Raw genomic sequence first — 14,392 nt, 5'->3', positions numbered from 1 at the left:
CTTTATATCGGTTTGTCCATCATTTACATGGAGACCCTGTCAAATACATTATCTGTGGCATGTACATTCGTAACTTATTCAATGGGGTCTTGGTAGGTAAATAATGGACAATGCCTATATGTGTTATAACATGTTTATTAAGCTTAATATCGGTGTGTCCATCATTTACCTATGGAGACCCTGTCAAACAAGTTATGTGTGGCATGTACATTCGTAGCTTATAAAATGTGGCCCTCATAGGTAAATAATGGACAAAGCCTATTAATAGTCATTAATTAACCTTGGCAATGAGCTATTCAGGACGAGACACAATCCTTCACACTGATATGCAATAGAGCATTAATTATGTGAAACTAATGAGAGGGATGCACTTTTGTGAATTGTTATTTTGTCCTACAGTTTGGGAATCCATAGGACTTTGTAACACACGGCTATTTCTTACATCTCTAACTGATTGTAAGGGGCCCTCATAGGTAAATAATGGACAAAGCCTATTAAGGGTCATAAGCCTAAATAAGGAGTAATATAGCTTCAAACAACAATGGAGTGTATAAGAGGCACATCCCTTCAAAATGACGTGCAATAAGGCTCTGAGTTGTGTTCCAGAAGCTTAGAAAGGGTGTGTCCATCATTTACCTATGGGAGTCATGCCAAAAGTGTTATGAGTGGGACTTCCTGTGACCACAGGAAGTCCCAATCGTAACAATGGGGCACTTATAGGTAAATAATGGACAAAGTGTACATTCATAACATAGAAATGGTGTGTACATGAGACACCTACGGGGGCACCGTCACATAAGTTACGACTTGGACTTCCTGTGACGTATCAAAACAACGGAAGTGACAGTCATAACTTATTTGACTGTGGACTCGTAGGTTTCCATTGCACAATACTTTAAATGGCTAACTTTAAGACTTTAAACAACTTTCGTATGACAAACCCACATATATGTTTCCTAAAAGCACTCATTATTGGTACATTCCCCACTTCAGGTTTTTAAAATGCCTACTTTGCATACACAAGAACTATTCACAGAAACAGGTCTCTGCCCTGCATTTGTGGCATAATTATGCTTTATGTTTGTGCAAAAACCTTAAGGAAATGAATGCTAGTCTTTCACACCCTTACAAATCCTCTATTCAAAGCCCATGCCCCTCGCAATAGGGCAAGCGCTCGAAAATAAATCACAAAAAATATTCACAAAAAATTAAGGTCTCACAGCGACCCCAAAACGGGCAATATAGCACATAACGAGGCCGTACCGACTCCATACTCACAGAACTAAATGAGGGGACCACCACGAGATATATCATTAGAATTGGAGTAATTTGAGTAACTGTGAGATGGTGGTCTAGTGGGTTAAACCACTGAACTGGTAAATCAAAGGTTGCTGGTTCGATCCCAGCAGCCACCACCAGTGTGTCCTTGAGCAAGACACTTTACTCCATGTTGCTCCAGGGGGATTGTCCCTGTAATAAGTGCACTGTAAGTCACTTTGGATAAAAGCGTCTTCCAAATGACTAAATAATAATAATAATAATAAATAATAATTGAAGCCTCCGGGGTCATTCGGGGGTCATCGTACGATAACCACTTATGAAAATAATGGGATAGGTTGCAACTGTCAGAGGCTCCCGTACGGCCCTCGCAGGGCCCAGGAGCACAACACTTAGCAGAAAGTTGCGTCTAGTAGCCCTCGACGACATAACTAAACGGCTAGTTGGTAACGTGATATTAAATATTTTTTATTATTTTTCATACATCTCTCTTCCTCCCATTGTTCCCTATGGATAAGGGGTTAGGCTTAGGGATAGGAAGTTAGTTCCAGGAAGAAATGGTTCTCAGGAAGTGTCTAGAGACAAGGAACTCGAGATCCCGATACGGGAGCCTTTTGACCCCTGTATTCTAGAGCGTACATTAGCAACCTATTTGCAGGCTTTCGGTGTCTTTTTGGCCAAACCGAGTGGTCGACGAGGTCGGAGCTGCACGTGACTTCAAGGCCCAACCCGGGGGCCCTTGACAGACCACATACGTGAAAATTGGGCCAATCGGACCATTCTGCGGCAGTGTCCATCATGAGCCTATGAAAATTAATGGGATAGGTTGCGGGTGTCAGAGAATCCCGTACGGCCCGTGCAGGCCCCAGGAGCCCAAAACCTAACAGAAAATTGCGACCTCTACGACATACCGAGGGAGCTAGGTTGAGACGCAAAGTTAAATATTTTTCCTTATTTCTGTACTTATATCTCTGTTCCTTCCGTTGTTCTCATTGGGCCTTTTGCCTGAAAAGGGTTCATTTTAAGACTTTTAACAACTTTCGTTTGACAATCTCACAGATATGCATTCTAGAAGCACCTGAGAATATATTACAAAATTCAGGCTGGTAAAATGCTTATTTTGCATACAAGTGGACTTTTGACAGAATTATGTTTTCCAAGCTTTTTATTCATATTTATGCTTTATTTTCGTGCAAATGCTTTGGGGCTTCGAATGCTAGCCCTTCATATCATTAAGCAACAGATATTCAAAGCCAATACCCCTCGCAGTAGGGCAGGTGCTCGAAAAAAATCACTCGCCTGGCACGGTGGGCGTTCATATCCGACGACTTTTTGTCAGATAATCGACCCGGGCGCTTTTCGGCACTTTCGGGGTGTAGCGCCAACCATAGGCAGAAAGGGGCATCAAACTGCCAACTCAAGGTGCGCAACGGACGTGAGGAAGACTGCTTTAGAGTTAGGTGGTTAGGGGGACGCGAAAGGCACCTTTTGGACGTGGTGATGAAGATTAGTCAGTAAGGGGGATGTTTAGTCGTTTTGTGGCCGAGCGCCATCGATAGGCAGAAAGGGGCATCAAACTACCAACTCTAGGTGCGCAATGGACGTGAAGAAGACTACAGCCCCAGCCCAAGAAGGTGGAAGCGGTCAAAAAAGGTCCCCGGCTCATCCACAAGACCCAGGTACATGCTTTCCTATCGCTGCCTTATGCCCAACTTCTCTTCCCTAGCATGCCCCCTGACCGACCTGACCAAAAGGGGGTATATACAGAGGAATTGAAGTGGACCGCGGAGGCAGGGACGGCATTTCAAACCCTGAAGCAGACTCTGTCCTCATCTCCCGTACTGCATACTCCTGACTTCGGCTGCCCCTTTACCCTCCAGGCCGATGCGTCCAACACCGGACTGGGTGCTGTACTATCCCAGCAGAAGTAAGGAGAAGTGAACCTAGTTGTTTACATGAGTTGGAAGGTCACAACGGCAGAATCCAGGAGGGCCTAGCCATAAAGTGGACAGTCCTGGAGCTCCAATATTACCTGCTGGGATAAAGCTTCTGTCTGGTAACCGATCACGCCCCATTACTGTTGGTAGCTAAATCAAAGATACCAATGCCTGTGTAATCAGATGGTTCCATGCGGACTTACACTTCAAAGTCCTACATAAGGCAGGGCCTCCCATGGCAATACGCACGGCCTTTCGTGGTTAGGCTGGATAACTTGGTCAGGTATTTTCCCTTCCTCCCCTTCAGTCTCCCCTGTCTCCTTACAGATTGTATCACAGTACCAGGACACTCAATCAGTGTCGCAATGGAAACGGAGGAATCAGCGTAGCACACCTGCCGATTGTCAGCACCTGATCTACATTACTCTCACCCTTATAAGCGGGGCAGAAGAGGAAACGGGTGAGCTTGGTCTCCGCACGCATATGACTTATTTGTTGACTCTTAGCTGAGTCGCTTGTGTAAGTGTTCCGTTATCAGCTCCTCAGAGAAAAATGAAACTGTCATGCCAGGCTCTCTCACCACACCTCAACCACAAGCTCCCTCACGTGAGTAGTAATCACCGTCTCCTGTTCATCCTTACCGCAATCCTCAGCAAGCATGCTTCGGTCACACAGTCATTAGCCGTTTCTCTATTCCAAGAATTATAATAAACAAATACAAGAAATGTATATGTGACGGGTGTAGGAACGAAAAGCATGAGAAATGACGGAAATCATACCCCAGAGGGAATTTTATTTCGGAAGCGGCCCGTGGCCATGTAAACCAACAATCAACGTGGGGATTGTGGGGTGAACGTCTGAGTGGAGCTGGCCCGTGACTCCTTTTCCACCGTGCTCTTTGTGGTCGTGCCCCGTAGATCCCTTATTTCCCTCGTGTTAGGTTGCTTCCGGGTTCGGTGTAGCTTGTCTGCTGCCGATCATCAGTCGTCAGACCCTGCCGTGTGAGACGGAAAATACTGGTCTTAAACAGAGCTCTGGAGTCGTTGCTCCCCGTATCTCTTGTGAAGCCGGCTTTTAAGCCGGCTGTGACAAGCTCAAGATGATCAGCAGCTGTTCCTGGTTGGTTTCCATGGCGACGCTGATTGTGCTAGGTGTGACTCGTCACAGTATACTGTAAAGTATTATACTTCTTTGTAACTAATAATCCCCTCCTTGAACTGCCACCTTACCGTGGTGGAGGGGTTTGAGTACCCGAAATACCCTAGAAGCTATGTTGTCTGGGGCTATATGCCCCTGGTAGGGTCTCCCAAGGCAAACAGGTCCTAGGTGACTGCTCAGACTAAGAGCGGTTCAAATAACCCTTATGATGACCACAAATTCAAGGTCCCTGATGTTGCCCGGCATGGCACATTCGGGGCCCCACCCTGGAGCCAGGCCCGGGGTTGGGGCTCGTATGCGAACGCCTGGTGGTCAGGCCTCCCCCCATGGGGTCCGGCCGGGCTCAGCCCGAAGGAGCGACGTGGGGCCACCCTCCCGTGGACCCACCACCTGCAGGAGGGACCGTAAGGGGCCGGTGATTAGTGGATTGAGCGTCAGTCGAAGGCGGGGGCCTCGACAACCCGATCCCTGGACGCGGAATCTAGCTCTAGGGACTCATCTCAACTTTATTTATATAGCGCTTTTTACAATTTTCATTGTTACAGAGCAGCTGTACATTAGACACATTGAATACAAGTATGAATTCTAAAGCAGCCCCCCCGGCCAGGCAGATAGTGCAAAACAATATGCAAACAGTGGTGAGGAACCCAAAACTCCCATCGAGAAAAAAAAACCTCAGGGGAACCCAGGCCCAACAAGGGGATTCCAGTTCCCCTCTGGCAAAAGCTGCTGCCTCTGCACAAGCTCAACAGTGCTTGCACAACAAGGCTTAATAAAAATATAAAAATTAAGGATTTAGGATTATCATTAACAATCTAATAGCATTTGAAATGTTGTAGGAAAAACAAAGTTGTCGCGTCCTTTATCCAGCTCTATCCTCTTAGCTCTTGTCAGGTCACCGCTTCCCATTCTCATCTCTGCCATCAGGTCTGGGCATGAACTGCATCCTGCGGTAACCTTGGAACAAAGAGACAAGACTGGCTGAGAGTAGAGTACTGTTCTGCACTCTTTGATGCAACAAGTACATCATTTGTTGTTGGATGTGTTCCTGGTTCCGGTTGATCTAAATAATGCAGCCTAAATCCTCTGAGGATAAATATTATGGAGGTGTAGTGTATGCAAGATTAAAAAGATGAGTCTTTAGTCTAGATTTAAACTGACAGAGTGTGTCTGCCTCCCGGACCGTGCAGGGAAGAATATTCCAAAGTTTAGGCGCTAGATAAGAAAAGGATCTACCACCTGCACTTGATTTTGAAATTCTAGGTATTACCAACTGACAGGACCCCTTTGAGCGTAATGTACGTGGTGGTCTGTAATACAATAGAAGTTCATTCAAATACTGCGGCGCTAGACCATGTAGGGCTTTATAGGTAATAAGCAAGATCTTAAAGTTAATGCGATGCTTTATAGGTAACCAGTGCAAGGTTGACAGAACCGGGGTTATATGCTCATACTTTTTTGTACGTGTAAGAACTCGAGCTGCCGCGTTTTGAACCAGTTGCAGTTTTTGTAATAGGCCCGCAGGGCAACCACCTAGAAGTGCATTACAGTAATCTAGTCTTGATGTCATGAATGCATGAATTAATTTCTCTGCATCTGACAGTGACAGCATATGACGTAATTTAGATATATTCTTAAGATGGAAAAATGCAATTTTACAGGTGTTTGCGACATGGCTTTCAAATGAGAGAGTACTGTCAAATACAACGCCAAGATTCTTAGCTGATGACGAGGATTTTATGGGGCATCCGTCAATCGTTAAGCCGTATTCTTGGTTGTTACTCATAGCAGTTTTCGGTCCAGTAAGTAACACTTCTGTTTTGTCCGAGTTAAGTAGTACAAAATTGTTACTCATCAACATTTTTAAGTCAACTATGCAATCCTTTATTCGATGGCACTGCTGGGTTTCATGAGGCTTCGAGGAAATATAAAGTTGAGTATCATCAGCATAACAGTGAAAGCTAATTCCGTGTCGCTTTATTATATCTCCTAGAGGTAGCATGAAAAATGCGAAGAGCAGAGGCCCCAAGACTGAGCCCTGAGGTACACTGTACTGGACTTGTGATTTGCGGGACACCTCATTGTTTATTGCTACAAATTGAAAATGGTCGGATAAATAAGACTTAAACCATTTCAATCCTATTCCGTTAATGCCGACGTAATTTTCGAGTCTATGTAGAAGTATGCTGTGGTCAATGGTGTCAAATGCAGAACTGAGGTCTAGCAGCACCAATAATGAAATACAGCCACGGTCAGACGCTAAAAGTAGATCATTTGTAACTCTGATCAAAGCAGTCTCTGTACTGTGACATGCTCGAAATTCAGACTGGAATTCATCATTAATGTCATTCCTTTGGAGGAAGGAGCATAATTGAGTTGAAACTAGGGAGTAAGGAAGTAAGGTATGCCGTCAAGTCCTATCGGGCCTGGCTGGCTTGTGGGACTCCCGAGGCAGCTGACGGGTACCGACAGGCCAAGCGGATTGCAGCCCGGGTGATTGTGGAGGCAAAAACTCGGGCCTGGGAGGAATTCGGTGAGGCCATGGAGAAGGACTATCGGTTGGCCTCAAAGAGATTCTGACAAACCGTCCGGAGCCTTAGGAGGGGGAAGAAGTTCCTTACCAATCCTGTTTACAGTTGAGGTGGGCAGCTGTTGACCTCGACTGGGGATATCATCGGGCGGTGGAAGGAATACTTCGAGGATCTCCTCTATCCCGCCGTCACGTCTTCCATTGAGGAAGCAGAGGCTGAGGGCTCGGAGGCGGACTCGTCCATCTCCCGGGCTGAAGTCATCGAGGTAGTCAAGAAACTCCTCGGTGGCAGGGCTCGGGGGGTGGATGAGATCCGCCCTGAGTACCTCAAGTCTCTGGGTGTTGTGGGGCTGTCTTGGCTGACACGCCTCTGCAGCACCGCGTGGTGGTCGGGGACAGTGCCTTTGGACTGGCAGTTCGGGTTTGTGGTCCCTCTTTATAAGAATGGGGACCGAAGGGTGTGCTCCAACTATCGGGCATCACACTTCTCAGCCTCCCCGGGATAGTCTATGCAAGGGTACTGGAGAGGAGAATCCGGCCGATGGTAGAACCTCGGATTTAGGAGGAACAGTGTGGTTTTCGTCCCGGTCGTGGAACACTGGACCAGCTCTATACCCTCTCCAGGGTGCTGGAGGGTGCATGGCAGTTTGCCCAACCAATCCACATGTGTTTTGTGGATTTGGAGAAGGCATTCTACTGTGTCCCTTGCTGCATCATGTGGAGGGTGCTCCGGGAGTATGGGATTCGGGACCCTTTGCTAAGGGCTATCCAGTTCCCTGTACGACCGGAGCAGGAGCTTGGTTCGCATTGCTGGCAGTAAGTCAGACTTATTCCCGGTGCGGGTTGGACTCCGGCAGGGCTGCCCTTTGTCGCCGGTTCTGTTGATAATTTTTATGGACAGAATTTCTAGGCGCAGCCAGGGGCCGGAGGGTGTCAGGTTTGGGGAACCCACGATTTCATCTCTGCTCTTTCTGGATGATGTTGTCATGCTGGCCCCATCAGAACATGACATTCAGCATGCACTGGGACGGTTTGCAGCCGAGTGTGAAGCGGCTGGGATGAGAATCAGCACCTCCAAATCCGAGGCCATGGTTCTCAGTCGGAAAAGGGTGGCTTGCCCACTTCAGGTAGGTGGAGAGTTCCTGCCTCAAGTGGAGGAGTTCAAGTATCTTGGGGTCTTGTTCACAAGTGAGGGAAGGATGGAACGGGAGATTGACAGACGGATCGGTGCAGCTTCTGCAGTAATGCGGTCGCTGTACCAGTCCGTTGTGGTGAAGAAGGAGCTGAGCCGCAAGGCGAAGCTCTCGATTTACTGGTCAATCTACATTCCTACTCTCACCTATGGTCATGAGCTGTGGGTCATGACCGAAAGGACAAGATCCCGGATACAGGCGGCCGAAATGAGCTTTCTCCGCAGGGTGGCTGGGCGATCCCTTAGAGATAGGGTGAGAAGCTTGGTCACTCGGGAGAGGAGCTCAGAGTAGAGCCGCTGCTCCTCCACATCGAGAGGGGCCAGCTGAGGGGGCTCGGGCATCTTTTCCGGATGCCCCCTGGACGCCTTCCCGGGAAGGTGTTCCGGGCATGTCCTTCCGGGAGGAGACCCCGGGGAAGACCTATGACACGCTGGAGGGACTATGTCTCCCGGCTGGTCTGGGAACGCCTTGGTGTCCCCCCGGAAGAGCTGGAGGAAGTTTCTAGGAAGAGGGAAGTCTGGGCATCCCTGCTTAGACTGCTGCCCCCGCGACCCGACCCCGGATAAACCGGAAGAAAATGGATGGATGGATGGATGTTACTAATAATCCATATATCTGTTCTACTGCCATATTGTTCGGAACTGCACCCATGTTTTTCACGTACTGTTGCACTTGTGTATATGGTTGAGTGACAATAAAGGATTTGATTTATTGATGATGTAGAGCGAGAACAGGAGGACACAAGACAGCTGAAGAACACATATGGAAAAACACCCTTTGTCTGGGCTCGGCAACAATACAGACTCAAATCACGCTATTCTCACCATAGTACCTACCTGAATGTCACATGTCGAAGTCTACACGTCTGCATGTTTGTACCTCATCTTCCTCTGTGTTCTCCACCTCTTCCACGATATACAAACAATAAGAATATTTGATTTGCATACGTATAATACAAAAATCATTCCATTGAAAGTAATATACAAATACAGGTATCTGTATACAAAAGGCCAATTTGTGTAATACAGAATAGTACATGCTGTGCTTTAATAGTATCAACCTTTTCCAATATTTTTCCAGTCAAAATTGTATGACTTAAATGACCCCATGACTCATTTTCCCCCTAAAAAGTACTATGTATGAAATATCTTGAGGAGCACAGAAGAAAATAAATATAGAGTAATAAACTGTACAGCATGTTTACTTTAAACATTGCTAAAAACAAAAAGTGAATATTATTTATTTTTTGTACACACTGTAAAATAAGTTTTCATGTAGCTCAAATGATGAAGCCAAAATTATGAAATAATGTCTGTTAAATGCATAAACGTGAACACAAAAGTTTCAGCACTATAATATATCCTTATTTCTCTCACCCTTTTTAGATGAAGCAGGTAGTCTTCTATGATTACTAACCCATTTAATTTAATGTAAAGTATGCTACAAGCCATGGTCCAGTGGTATTGTGCAAACAAAGTGTGGAGTGGCATCTGGTTACCTTCGACTAGTAAATTATTCAGTGTTGGGAGAGATACAATGAAGAGGAGTTCTGTAGATTCACTGCAAGAGCGGGAAGGCAAACGTTGCATGGCCTTAATAATCATGTCTCAACTAATCTTAAAGCAGACGAGTAGAACATTGACAAAGAAAATGTAAATGAGAATCTCTACAAACTGACTGAGCAGAGAGATCATTGGATTTTAGAGACATCAAGAGACTCCTGTTACCTGCAAATTGTGGTAATACCTGCTGGACTGTCCAGTGTTTTTACTTTCTTTGTGATTACAAAGCATTTTAATTGCATTATAATTCTTCATAATGTGTGTTGTAATGCATTATATGTAGTTGTAAGGAATTATAACCAATTTAAAATGTGTACTGTAACAAGTGTTATAATGTATTAACTGTAATAACTATTATTTTCAAGAAATTACAATGCATTAAAAGGTGCATTACAATGCTTTAAAACAACTTTTATAATGCAGTATACATACATACTTCAAGGAAATTGTTACAGCATTTTTAAATGTATTTAACCTTTCATAAATGAATGGTGGCTGAAGGAGAAAAGTCTAATTTCTATGTGACTAACAGAGATGTGCTTGATATTGTTTTGTTGCACATACCCCCGGTGCAATAGAGTTTTAAAGTTTTGTAGCAAAGGCCAACAGAGGAACAGTTGTAGCAAAGTTATACATCTGTTATCATCTTTTGAAAAACACAAGTGCAGGTCAAAACAAAAATAGACCAGCAACTGAAAAGGACATTAACATTATACAAATGGATAAATTTGGGTCACTTCATTTTTTGTTTTAACCAAAGAGGTTTTGTAATTTTAATGCTCTAAATACATTTGCCATAAAAATACTGTATACTACAGTAGACTGCAGTAAAATGATTGTATACTACAGTATATTTGAACAATGCTATAGTAAATATAAAAGTATACTATAGTGTCCTATCATTATTTTATTATATAATTAAGACTTTTATTTTGGAGGGTGGTCGAGAGACGTTTGAGCTTTAGCTTGTTTGACAGTGGCTTCACACAAACAGTGAAATGTTCATAAAATGAATTTAGAGCTCCTTAGAACTCTGTCTCCTTGTATAGTGATGCAGACAAATCCATGATTGTCATGCCTGTGACTTGTTAAAGTGTGCAACTGATTCACTCATAGACACGCAGAAAAAGCAGAGCACATATTTAAATAGTAGAATTCTACTTTCATGATTCCTTCTGTATTTTCCCAAATCACACAGATCAGGGCTCTAGAACTAGACTCGATGCAGCCGGTGTCCTGAAATTTCATCCTACCAGGCATGCGCACATCTATATTACTTCATTTTTTTGCGCTGTAAAATCCACCCACCTGTTAATTTTATACTGCAATGATTATCTGATAGGATATTTTCATTGTTACATTATTTGTCATATTAATTAATGTCTGGTAGAAAATTTGAAAGGGGATTTTGCATTGTTAATTAATCTTACCTGTTTATTTTAAACTGGATAGGACAATCTGACGGGGTATTTTGCGCTTTAAAATCATCATACTGGTTTATTTTGTCAATTTGGTTTAGAATAAATACATTTTTGCAATGAGGGAGGCAATCGGATAATGTAGGACAATTTGACAGCACACCGGAAAACAAATTTAAACATGAAACACAAACAAACACAACGACAAACGTGCTTCACACAAACAAGCGGCTCTGTTTTATGCACCTGCCAAACTGTATTACACGTGTGCTCCACTATTACATTCATTAGTTGCACAGACTGATTTTTTCTTAGCATGTGCTACATGATTGTCGCACTGTACAGCCCTGACTAATTAAATGAGCAAGCATATTAAATGTTTAAGCCTTTTTACAATACAATTTAAATCTCTCTCTTACAACAGACAACTGTTTACTATCGGCCTTGGACCTACTTTTTTCCAGCCAATTTATTGTCTCTCTCTCTCCAGACTTCGCTAGGCCACGCCTCCCATGCCAGTGTTATTTTTAAATTGAAAAATTAACGATCTTTATTTTTACTGTAAATGTTTTATACATGTTACACAAAAAGGCATTCAAGAAAAACTACAACCAATCACTCTTGTTGGTCTGTCCAAATATTTTTATTCACCTAATAATCTGGCATTTATTGTTTCAATGCACCGGTAAAAAAAATCCTTGAGTGGAGCAACAGCAGAGGTATTCAGATAAAGTGCCAAGAGGTCCAGTCTTTATATTTTCTTCCAAACAGTTGTCCGGACATTATGTATTTTTTCATAAATAAATATTTAATCAATTTAGCCAACCTGGATATATATATAAAATATATGATATTTTATCAAGTAATTTATTTAATATTTTATAACCACAATATGTATGTATTGTAGGTCATGTGGCTAGGATAATCCCCTCTTCAAGTTTTCTCAATCGCTCTGGCTAATTTTCTCAAAACAATACATTTGGGTCTCTGAACAGTTAGTGCCCTTTCTGTCGGTCTCTTGACGTTGCGTCGAACCCACATATGGGTTCGTCCTAGAGAACCTATCATCTTCTGACTAGTTAGAAAAGGCCAATGAAATTGGCTAATTAAATTTGCATGCTGGACTCCGCCCCCGCATATCCGGGTCTAAAAGGCAGACGTTGCACTAATTCACCTTTTGTTCTTCGGAGCCTTTACACAATAATTGACTTTGAGACTTCAAACTCTATGCTGAATTACTGTTGGATTCTTACGACGTGATGCAGCGGACTGTCCCTTCCTGCAGCGACTTCCCCTGAGCGTCTCGCCAGTTCCAGAAGTGTTCAAGGTTTTGCTCTGAAAGAGAAAATTTCTCCAGCGTGGCATGTCCTGCTGTTCTCATGGGTGCAATACACTCATCGAAGAGGGGGATGGACACAATGGCTCACATCCAACGATTTCCAGCACGCTGGGGCAGCCGTTGTGGATACGTTTTGCCCGCACTGTGGGCGGTTCACGATTCAGACGTTGCGTCACAGGCAGCTGTGTTTCCACAGGACTCAGCCACAACCTTGTCTGCTTCCTGTTCCGTGACAGCAGTGGTTACGGCCCTGCAGTCCGCTACGGTGGGCAGCGAGGGTGATATGAGAATTTCTGTAAGTGATAAATCCGTCAGCTACTGGCTCGCGGACCGTTCGCACCTCGTCTCGTCTGACCATTCCCAAAGAGACGGTCCCACCATCTTGTTCCTCAATGACGTATCCGAAACGGTGCGTGACGATGATGAGATATACCTTGCAGCATCACAGGGTGACTTTATGGCATCCAGCTCCCTCCTCCGGGGAGTCGAGCTCAGGAAGAAGCGGATGTCGAAATGTCAGCCATGCTTTCCCAGGCCTGGCCCGAGCAATGGATTGCAGTGCACCGCACGGCCTCTCCCAGTGCTCGTGGCGGGATACATGGTGCCCCCAGTGCCGTGTTTCCTGGAAATGCATGAGGAACTCTGTAAGACCTGGAAACCGTCTGACCCCCTTTTCGGCTCGTTCTTCCCTTGATGGTGGTTCCCTATGTCGACATGCCCCAGGTGGAACGTGCAGTCACGGTGCACAACAGATAGGTCAACCTAGACTCCCTTTCAAGGCGTGTAGGACTTCGGCATCCCTGGTGTCAAAGCCTACACTGCTACGGGCCAAGCTGCCTCCTCTCTCCATGCCATGGCCATTCTGCTGTTCCACCAGGCCAAGGCATTGAAAGACCCCAACAAGGGTAAGACCGACCCACGGTTAATGAACAAACTCCACCACCGACCTCGCCTTACGGGCGACTAAGGTGACCGTGCGGGCCCTGGGTCGGAGGATGTCCACACTTATCGTCCAGGAATGACACCTCTGGCCGAACCTTGCACAGATGAGTGACGACGAAGAAGGTTCGCCTTCTCTAAGCACCCATCTCTCGAGGGGGGGCTGTTTGGTGATACTGTCGAGCAGCAGTTCTCGACAGTAAAGAAGCAGACAGAGGCTATCATGCAAATCCTGCCCCGCCGTGACTAGGCCGCCTTCTGACCATCGAGATCCCGTGTACCGTCTGCTTCCCAGCATCCCTGATCCTCTTCGACGCTCTCCGGTGCCCACCACTTAGGCGCCCCCCGGAAGAAGACGTCAAAGAGTAGACCACCACCCCATCAGCAGCTGCGTCCGAAGCAGAAGTGGCCCTCATGGGAAGACCCCAGGGAGATTGAGAATACCTTCGGACCTGACCCCAGCAATCCCATTGCTTGTTGGTCAATCCGGGTCCTGCCCCATTGCAAAAGCCCACTTCAAGGAGTTTCCTTTCTCTCTTGGTGTTTATCACAGCCGCTCTCACCCTCCACATGACGTTTTTCGGCAAGTCGATGTTGCATCACGACGAGACACAATGTCAAGGATAACCAGCAGCCCTCAGCACTCTCAGTCGACGGTGCTACAGCATCGCCATGCAGGAAAGACAGCAGAGCCGATCTCCTCCCCGGGGGCTTCCCCATGGCGAGACAACCGCACTGCCAGCCATCGAACCACCCCCCGGGAGGTCAATGAAGCAGATTATGTCTCGGTCCCTGGGAACCTGACAATACCTTCCCAAACCATCACGGTGGCTACGGGATAGGATTCCATCGATCCAACTCACCAGACGCCCGCTCAAAGTTTCAGGGCATCATCTCAACCTCAGTCAGAGGCAAGGATGCTCAAGTGCTTGGGGTTGAGGTTGCCACCCCTCTGGCGAAGGAAGCGATCAGGGCTCGTCCCTCTAACAGAGATGTTTATCGTCCCCCAAAAGAAAAGGGGGGGAGGTCGCTAGGTCT

This window comes from Triplophysa dalaica, chromosome 13, assembly GCF_015846415.1.
Source record: "Triplophysa dalaica isolate WHDGS20190420 chromosome 13, ASM1584641v1, whole genome shotgun sequence".
NCBI classification, from domain to species: domain Eukaryota; kingdom Metazoa; phylum Chordata; class Actinopteri; order Cypriniformes; family Nemacheilidae; genus Triplophysa; species Triplophysa dalaica.
Note: the sequence above shows the minus strand (reverse complement) of the source record.